General features: G+C 43.2%; 1 non-coding gene across 1 annotated transcript; it reads left to right on the top strand.

The window, feature by feature from the left end:
* Positions 1-8,541: 8,541 nt before the first annotated feature.
* LOC129249628 (U6 spliceosomal RNA) lies at positions 8,542-8,643 on the top strand. The gene has a single exon (XR_008582680.1). It is a non-coding gene; the product is annotated as a U6 spliceosomal RNA (small nuclear RNA).
* The last annotated feature ends 294 nt before the right edge of the window (positions 8,644-8,937 follow it).

Below are 8,937 nucleotides of genomic sequence, written 5' to 3' on the forward strand. Positions count from 1 at the left end.
AGCTTTGAAATCGACGAAAAGGTGGTGTGTGTCGATTCTCCTTTCATGGGTCTTTTCCAAGATTTGGCGTATTGAGAATATTTGGTCGATGGTAGACTTTCCAGGTCTGAAGCCACACTGATAAGGTCCAATCAGTTGGTTGACGGTGGGCTTCAGCCTTTCACACAATACGCTCGCTAGAACCTTATAGGCGATATTTAGAAGACTAATCCCGCGGTAATTGGCACAAATTGCAGGATCGCCCTTCTTATGGATTGGGCAGAGCACACTTAAATTCCAATCGGCAGGCATGCTTTCATCCGACCATATTTTGCATAGAAGCTGATGCATGCACCTTACCAGCTCCTCGCCGCCATGTTTGAATAGCTCACCCGGTAGTCCGTCGGCGCCCGCGGCTTTGTTGTTTTTTAGCCGCATTATCGCTATTCTCACCTCGTCATGATCGGGTAGCGGAACGACAATTCCGTCGTCAACGATTGGGGTATCGGGATCTTCACTTTCTCGGTGACATGCGCAGTTGTCACTGTTCAATAGGTTCGAGAAGTGTTCCCTCCATAATTTAAGATTGCTCTGTACGTCAGTCACCAGTTCGCCGTCTTTGTTCTTACAGGAAAACGCCCCGGTCTTGAAACCTTCTGTAAGCCGCCGAATTTTCTGGTAGAATTTTCGGGCGTTGTTCCTGTTGGCCAGCATCTCAAGCTCTTCGCACTCACGTATTTCGGCCTCTCGTTTCTTCTTTCGGATAATACGTCTCTCTTCCTTTTTCAGCTCTCTGTAGCGATCCCACATGGCTCGCGTTGCGCCCGATCGCAGCGTGGCTCTATACGCGGCATCTTTTCTTTCTGCGGCAGCATGACATTCCTCGTCGTACCAATTGTTTTTTCGGGCTCGCCGGAATCCGATTTCTTCTTCGGCGGCGGTACGTAGAGAACGAGAAATGTTGCTCCATTGTTCGAGGATGCCGGTTTGTTGGGCAGTGCTCTCCGAGAGCAGGAGTGAGAGTCGAGTGGCGAATCTTCTGGCTGTCTGTTGTGATTGCAGCTTTTCGATGTCGAACATTCTTTGCGTTGGTAGATGCACGTTTTTTGCTGCACAGAGGCGGGTGCGCAGTTTGGCTGCAACAAGGTAGTGATCCGAGTCAATGTTGGGTCCTCGGATCGTACGTACATCTAATACACTAGAAGCGTGTCTTCCATCTATCACAACATGATCGATCTGGTTTCGTGTTTTTCGATCAGGAGACAGCCAGGTGGCTTGGTGAATCTTCTTATGCTGGAATCTGGTGCTGCAGACTACCATGTTTCGGGCCCCGGCGAAGTCGATCAGCCTCTGTCCGTTACCGGATGTTTCGTTGTGCAGGCTAAATTTTCCGACTGTGGGACCAAAAATTCCCTCCTTGCCCACCCTGGCGTTGAAGTCGCCAAGCACGACTTTTATGTCGTGGCGGGGGCAGCGCTCATAGGAACGTTCCAGGTGCTCATAGAAGGAATCTTTGGTCGCATCGTCCTTCTCTTCCGTCGGGGCGTGGGCGCAAATTAGCGATATGTTAAAAAAACGTGCTTTGATGCGGATTGTTGCGAGACGCTCGTCCACCGGAGTGAACGACAGTACTTGGCGACGAAGTCTCTCTCCCACAACAAATCCGACACCGAATTTGCGCTCCTTTACATGGCAGCTGTAGTAGACGTCGCAAGGTCCTATGGTTTTCTTTCCTTGCCCCGTCCATCGCATCTCTTGGATGGCAGTGATGTCAGCCTTTACTCTCACGAGGACATCAACCAGCCGGGCAGAGGCACTTTCCCCATTAAGGGACCGGACATTCCAGGTGCATGCCCTCAAATCATAGTCCTTAGTTCGTTTGCAAGGGTCGTCATCAGTATAGGGAGGTCTCATCCGAGGCTTTTTTAAAGTTTTCATTGGGGGGGATTTTTAAGTGGCGGGTCCCAAACCCAACGCACAACCAGCTATCCTGGAATGTTTCGCCTTCTCACTTTAGCTCACTCCCGAACGGGTGTTCGGAAGCTACCCAGAGGATACGTGGGCTAATCCCGGCCGTTGTGAGCTGCTTGAACCATATGCAGAAGAATCGTCCTGGCCATTCCCAAGTGAATGGCGATCAGTAACTTTCCCCACTTGCGTGGACTTCTACACATGGAACCATCCTCCGATCTGACGTTAGTAATCCAAAATTAGAAGCTTTAGAGAAATGGTAGACGGGGTAAATGTAGATCCATGGGGCCTAGCATATAAAACTGTCATGCGGAAAGTGAAGGGTCCGCAATCACCTCAATCAACGTGCCCACTGCTAATACAACAAATCGTTGTAACGCTCTTTCCGCCTCAGAAAGACAGTTATAACTCAGCGGTTGAATACGATTTAAAGCCGAGTATACCTTCGGTAACAACAGATGAAGTGCTAGGTACACTTAACCGTATTAAAGACAGAAAGGCCTCAGGGCCAGATGGTATACCTAATGTTGCCTTTAAGACTACTGTACAGACCCTTTTTGCGAATTTGTACGAAACTTTTCTTAGAGAGGGAACTTTCCCAAATAGATGGAAGATTCAACTACTTGTGCTCCTCCTCGAACCAGGAGAGCAACATAATGAAGCATCAGCGGTCTATAGCTTTGTATGCTCGATACAGTGGGAAAAGTTTTCGAACGTATCATATGTGACCAGCTACAAGTCTATCTCGAATGCCCATCTGGTCTATCGGACAATCAGTATGTATCTCGAAGGACGAGGACAACGGTAGATACAATCAGGACTGTGACAGACATTGCGCGTTGGCACTTGCATATGGAGTACTGCAACTCTGCAAAGTGGAGCATAATTTTAATGTCTCTCAAAGAACTAAGTGTACCGGGTTATCTACTGCGCATAATTCGTAGTTACTTCACGAACAGAATTCTGCAATACGACACAGACCGTGGCCAGAAAACATACTAAATCACTGGCGTGGTTCCCCAAGGATCTGTCTTTGGTCTAATACTTTGAAATGTCATGTAAGACGGGGTCCTCAAACTAAAATACCAGACGATGCCATTATCGTAGGCTATGCAAATGATATTGCGCTTGTAGTTACGGGTAGATACATAGACCAGCTGGAAGGAAAAAGCAATGACGCAGCAGCAAGGGTGAGGCTATGGTTGGCAAAATCCGGATTGGAATCGGCAGCCCAAAAAACCGAGGCGGTACTCATCAGTAGGTGGTGAAAAAAGGAGGAAATAAAACTACGTATCGGAGCCCAGGAAATAATCTCTAAGGAGCCGATTAAGTATCTTGGAGTGATAATAGACAGGCGACTTAGCTAGCAGTACCTATCTGCAGTAAACGCAAGAGCTGATGCTATAAAAGGAGCGCTAACACAAGTGTTGCCTAATATTGGTTGCCCGCAAGGCAGCAGAAGACGTGTCTTATCGACGGTTGTAGACTCTGTAGTCTCAAGAGACGCAATAGGCGTTATCGTTATCAAACTACCAGTTGACCTTCAGGCAAAGGAATTAAGCCGTCTCTATGGCAGGCGACGGGATAAATCGTTATTGGAAGAAAAAGCTGAAGAGAGACTGCATTCGATAGAAGAATGGCAAAGCAGATGGGATTTGTCAACTAACGGACGTTGGACTCAGGTTTATGGGTTTAGGGTATAGAGTATAATCAGCCTATAAGGAGGGTTGTTATAGTGTTAGTGGGAGCACACCCCACATACCACTGGTGCGACGGCATCTTTGATGATGTTTCTGACATTTTGATTTAAGCCTCCTTAAAAAACAAAAAAAAAAACTCAAGAAAAAAAGATATGGAGCCCTTAACTATTTCTTTTTCTTCATTCGCTTCTTTTTCTACTATCACTTGTATGTTCCTCAAACTTAAAAAGAACACTTCACACACATTGAACAAGTAAATAATCACTCAAAACAACTGTACCAAGTATCCACTTGTAATAACAAAAATAATAGGCAAATTTTTATGTTTTCAATACAGAAAAACTTTGTAAATATCGAAAAACCTTCTGTCAACTAATGCAGCTTCTAAAGCTGAGGGCACAACTTGGCAAACAGACAGCAAATTATGAACACTTCAATGCATTTCAATCTACGTCTCACTGCACTGCATTCAACTACAACTCCACACTGAACTCAGCTCAAGGCAGCGCCACTTACGAACAAACTCTTAATGCAGCAGCAGGAAGCCAGCTCAGCTCGGCTAAGCGCAGCTAGCCACTCAGTGCTAGCGCACGAAAGGTTTCCGACTGGCAAACTTTTTAACTTTTTAGGCAAGGATTTCAACATTTTGCTGAGGACCAGATAAAAGTGCGATATCTAAACGAGAAAAATGAAAGAATGGCAAAGGCTACATATGTGCATATGTACGTATATATGGCAATGCTGAAAAGAGAGAAATTTCTGTTGAATTGAATTTTTATTGGTCACTTGAGAATATGGATTTGATACCAAAGTACATTGGGGGGTTTGCACTTGAATACAGGCAAATATGTTATAATATGTACATAGGAAGAGCAGAAAGGCACTTCAACTGTACTCAGGTTTCGAAGGTGGGGATATTAAGTTTCGTACGGAGATGCATTTTATCAGAATGATTTCTTTCTCTTATCAAAGTATTAAAATACAAATAACGCATTTAAACTTTTCTAAAGCACATATACACGTACAGAAGCGATACGCAATAAAATTTTAAAATTTACAATATTGAAAATATAAAAGTAACATTCAGAGATAAACAGTTCAGATAAGACACTTTCAGATTTTGCAGGACGCATTTCATAGTTAGATATATATTATACACCTACATTTTTAAGAAAACTCCGAACAGCAGATATTTTTTTTATGAGCAGCTTTTCCATGGCAGAAGTACACTCGGAGGTTTGCCATTGCAAGCCGAGGGCAGCATTATCTTCATTTCGGTGTTTCACGGAAATTCGAATCATCACACGCCAAATTCCGAATGGGAGTCATGCACCAACTCATTCGACTAGGTTGATATGGTTGCCCAGGGAATGGGCACACTTGGACGAAGAAAGATTCAGCCTTTGTGATGCCATTATGGAGGGGTGAGGTGGGAGAGAAAGCCCGATGGGATACAGGGAGAGGGCGGGGAGAGATGGTGCTGGGATGGTTAGGAGCGTGCGGATTACGAACGATGACTATGTTTGCGTCGACTGCTTAATGCTACTGATGAAATTTATCAGATTTTTAATGTCAGCACCAGCTATATCAGCAGGCGTAGCAAAGAAGTAGGAGCCAAGATGCCTGGATCTTAGCCCCGCCAGAGCAGGGCAGCTAAGGAGAAGGTGCTGAGATGATTCCATCTCATCCTCCATACATCCAGCGCAAAAAGGACTCGAGGCGATTCCAAGTCTCACAGCATGCATTCCTCGCGCGTTGTGTCCTGTGAGAGAGCCCACGAGATTAGAGAGCTGATATTTTGTCAGCCTCAGAAGCTCGCCCGAGCGCCTCCGGTCCACACATGGCCAGAAGGATTTCGCGATTTTACACGTTTGTGTACTTGCCCAGCGCTCGCTGAGTTGGTGCGATGCCCATCTTTACAGAAGCTGACGGCAGGTAGTCATTGGGATCCCGGTTCTCTCCTTTCGCGGGGAAATCACCTCGCATGTCCCTTGTCTGGCCAGCTCATCTGCCTCACAGTTTCCAGCAATGTCGCTGTGACCAGGAACCCAGATGAGGCTGATGTTAAAGAATTCGGACGCAGTCGAAAGCGAGGTCAAGCATTCCTTGACCAATTCCGAATGCACCGTCATAGACCCGAGGGCCCTTATTGCCGCTTGGCTGTCAGAGTAAATATTTACTTTCTTGACCGTTAATACGCATTTGAGCAGTCAATCGGCTGCCTCCTTGATTGTGGCTACCTCTGCCTGGAACACACTGCAGTGGTCCGGTAGCCTGAATTTGAGTCTGATGGGGAGCTCCTCGCAAAAGACTCCTCCGCCAACCTTTCCTTCCAACTTCGATCCATCCGTGAACAAGTTCACCAGGCCCTGCCCCCAAGTGCAGCCCTCCGTCCACTCTTCCCTTGACGGAATATAAGTGGAAAAGGTTCCGGTTGGACTAAACGAGCGTATACACTGAACCGTTGACAGAGGGATGAACTTGAAGTTTCTGAGGATGCTTGAGTGCCCACTATCATCATTCGACTGAGGCGGCCTAATTTAAGCAATAAGCTTTGAGGAAATTTTATAGTCTACAAGCGTCTTCCAGACGTAGTTGCGGTAGATGCCGTCGCATGCCGTACAAAAGTCAATAAATGGCAGTTGTAGCGAAGTTTAACACTCATTTATTTGCTCAATAATAATCCGCAGAGTGTTAATTTGATCGATGCAAGAATGATCAGCTCTTAAGCCCGCTTGCTGCTTGCGAACAGCTGCATCAAGTTTCTTATTGAGTATTTTCGACAAAATTTTTAATGATATTGATAAGCGGAATACCTCTGTAGTTCGAGCACAATTGTCAAGTTCGCAATCGCAACTCGCTGTCCAATACGCGTAGACGTTTTGTTTTGCCCTCGTTTACCTCACGACCCACTCAAAGGGATTCTTTTTCAAAACTGGAAAAAGATGCAATAAATGCCGCTGACTAACGCCAAAGGTGCCGATATCATTAGCATACGCGCAGCATGACACTTTTGTAGAAAATAGGGCAGGTGATGTTATTGGCGGCACGAATGAAAAATTCGCATGATAAGGAATCACTTTGTCTGAAACCTCACGTCGTTTCAAATGGCTCAAAAAAGTCTTTCCCCATTCTTACAGCGCTGGAGGTGTTTGTTAGGATCATCTTGTAAAGCCGGATAAGCTTTGCGGGAATGCCAAATTCAGACATGGCAAGGATTCAGGGTATTTTGTGCCGGAGCGGTGACTAAAAACGATTTGATATAATACAATGCCGTTGCTATCTATTTTTTGACTGGAACTGGATTGGAGAAAAACCACTCCTTGGATTCATGGGTCATGCTTATACAAGATTCTTGAATTTAATTATATTCGAGTTTGGTAATTTATTATTTTGTATTAAAACAGGTAAACGAAATTTCAAATAAAAAAATTTAATTGCATAAACAAGGGAGCCACATCCACCAGCTGGTCCCAAATATGTATATAAACACGTGAATCATACCATCAACAACCAAACCTGCATTTATTTTTGAGTTATAATATACGAATTTTTACAAAATGTTGATAAAATTTAATTGAGCACCAGAATTGTAAAACAACTTTTTCGAACTCACTCCCGTACTAAGCGACCTGCTTCATTTAGCCAACAAATGCCGCACATAGAATTTCACTTCACTTTACCGCAAAAATTACGAAAACTCCATGCATAGCTCACAACACACACGACTCTACTACACCTGTGCTACATCACACAATACCAACGCAGTACCCACAGTCTATTCTACTACGTAGAAAATTTGTGCTGCATCACTTTGAGTCTCTCTCTAACAAATTGCTTACATTACGACTTCAATATGGATTAGCGTTAATCTCCAACATAATTTAGCATTAAAAGGTCATCTACCCAGTTATACGATCACTAAGCAACGTAGCAAACACAAGAGCATTGCTGCAAGCAGAACGTAAAAGTGGAGAAAGGAGATTGAGAAATATGAATAGCGAACGGTGCTTCCTACACAACCTATATGTATGTGTGCAGGAATATTTTTAAATATGTGTGCGCGCACAATAGAACAGTCATATGGGTATGGATTCGCTGAGGTTCTAAAATTATGCGCTTATAATAGGTTGAATGATGAAAAACGCGCAACATATCTCCAGGCGTTTTAGCGTTAATGGACAATGTGGATAGCAGAGATTTTACAAGTCCCTATTTGTCTACTTCCAAGAGCTACTTATCTTCCTTTTTTAATTTCTATTATTATAAGTTTTTTGGGCCACCCACTGAAACTTGACTTGCTTTGTGGCTTGAATAAAAGGAAAGCATTTCAGACTCATTTGTATTTCGACATACGTACCAAGTACAGGCGGAGAAATATACAGCAATGGTCAGAGTAATCGTAATGTACCTAGAAGAAAAACAAAACGATAAATGTAAGTCATTCGGATTATTAATTTTTTTTAATATATATTTTCAAGTAGTAAATTGAACAAAATTTTAAACTGAAATAAAAAAAATGTATATATCAGTTTATTTTAAAAATTGTATAGCCCTCGCGTAAGAAATTGTCATTTTAAAAAGCAAGTTGCGATATTTTTGAGTTTCTGAAAACAAAAAACCATATTTAGACTGTGTGATAGTAATCAGCATCAGAATTCAACTACTACAACTAGCAGATATCCATCAGACCCCCCATCGGCGAAAAAAGTCCGAAATCTCTAAAATTTATGGGGAGATTGACAAAAAATCTGAAATACTCGTAGTGGGGAAATCGTGAGTAATTTGTTTCCAAATCTCATTCAATAAAGAATTCAATTAAATTTTATTATTATAATCATTTCTAAATTTTAATTTATTATATTATATTACCGCTCTTCAACATTACTTTGTTCTTGCTTTGGCAGAACATATACTAAAATTGGAACGATACAGATTTGCATGGCCTCTGCGCAAGAATGACACGCAAAATCGTGAAGCGTTCCCCATTTTTAAGGCGTTGTTCCTAAGCAACGACTGGTGGGCATTCCCATTACTTAGGACTGGTAGCGGCAGGCTTATCAGAAGGCAAAACAGATTAACGAAACCAACGCAAAACGGCGTCTTGTCGAGGCCCTATGCTCCCGAGAGGAGTGAACAAGGGAAAAAAATTTTCTTTGTTAATTTATTGTAGTTAAGATAAATTTTGATAAAAGACACTAATTTAAGGTGAAAGAAAACGTAAAAAAAAGAAAAACGGTCAAAAATCTGTATGAAATCTACAAGACTTGTCTAGTTAGTCAACATT

This window comes from Anastrepha obliqua, chromosome 5, assembly GCF_027943255.1.
Source record: "Anastrepha obliqua isolate idAnaObli1 chromosome 5, idAnaObli1_1.0, whole genome shotgun sequence".
Lineage (NCBI taxonomy): Eukaryota > Metazoa > Arthropoda > Insecta > Diptera > Tephritidae > Anastrepha > Anastrepha obliqua.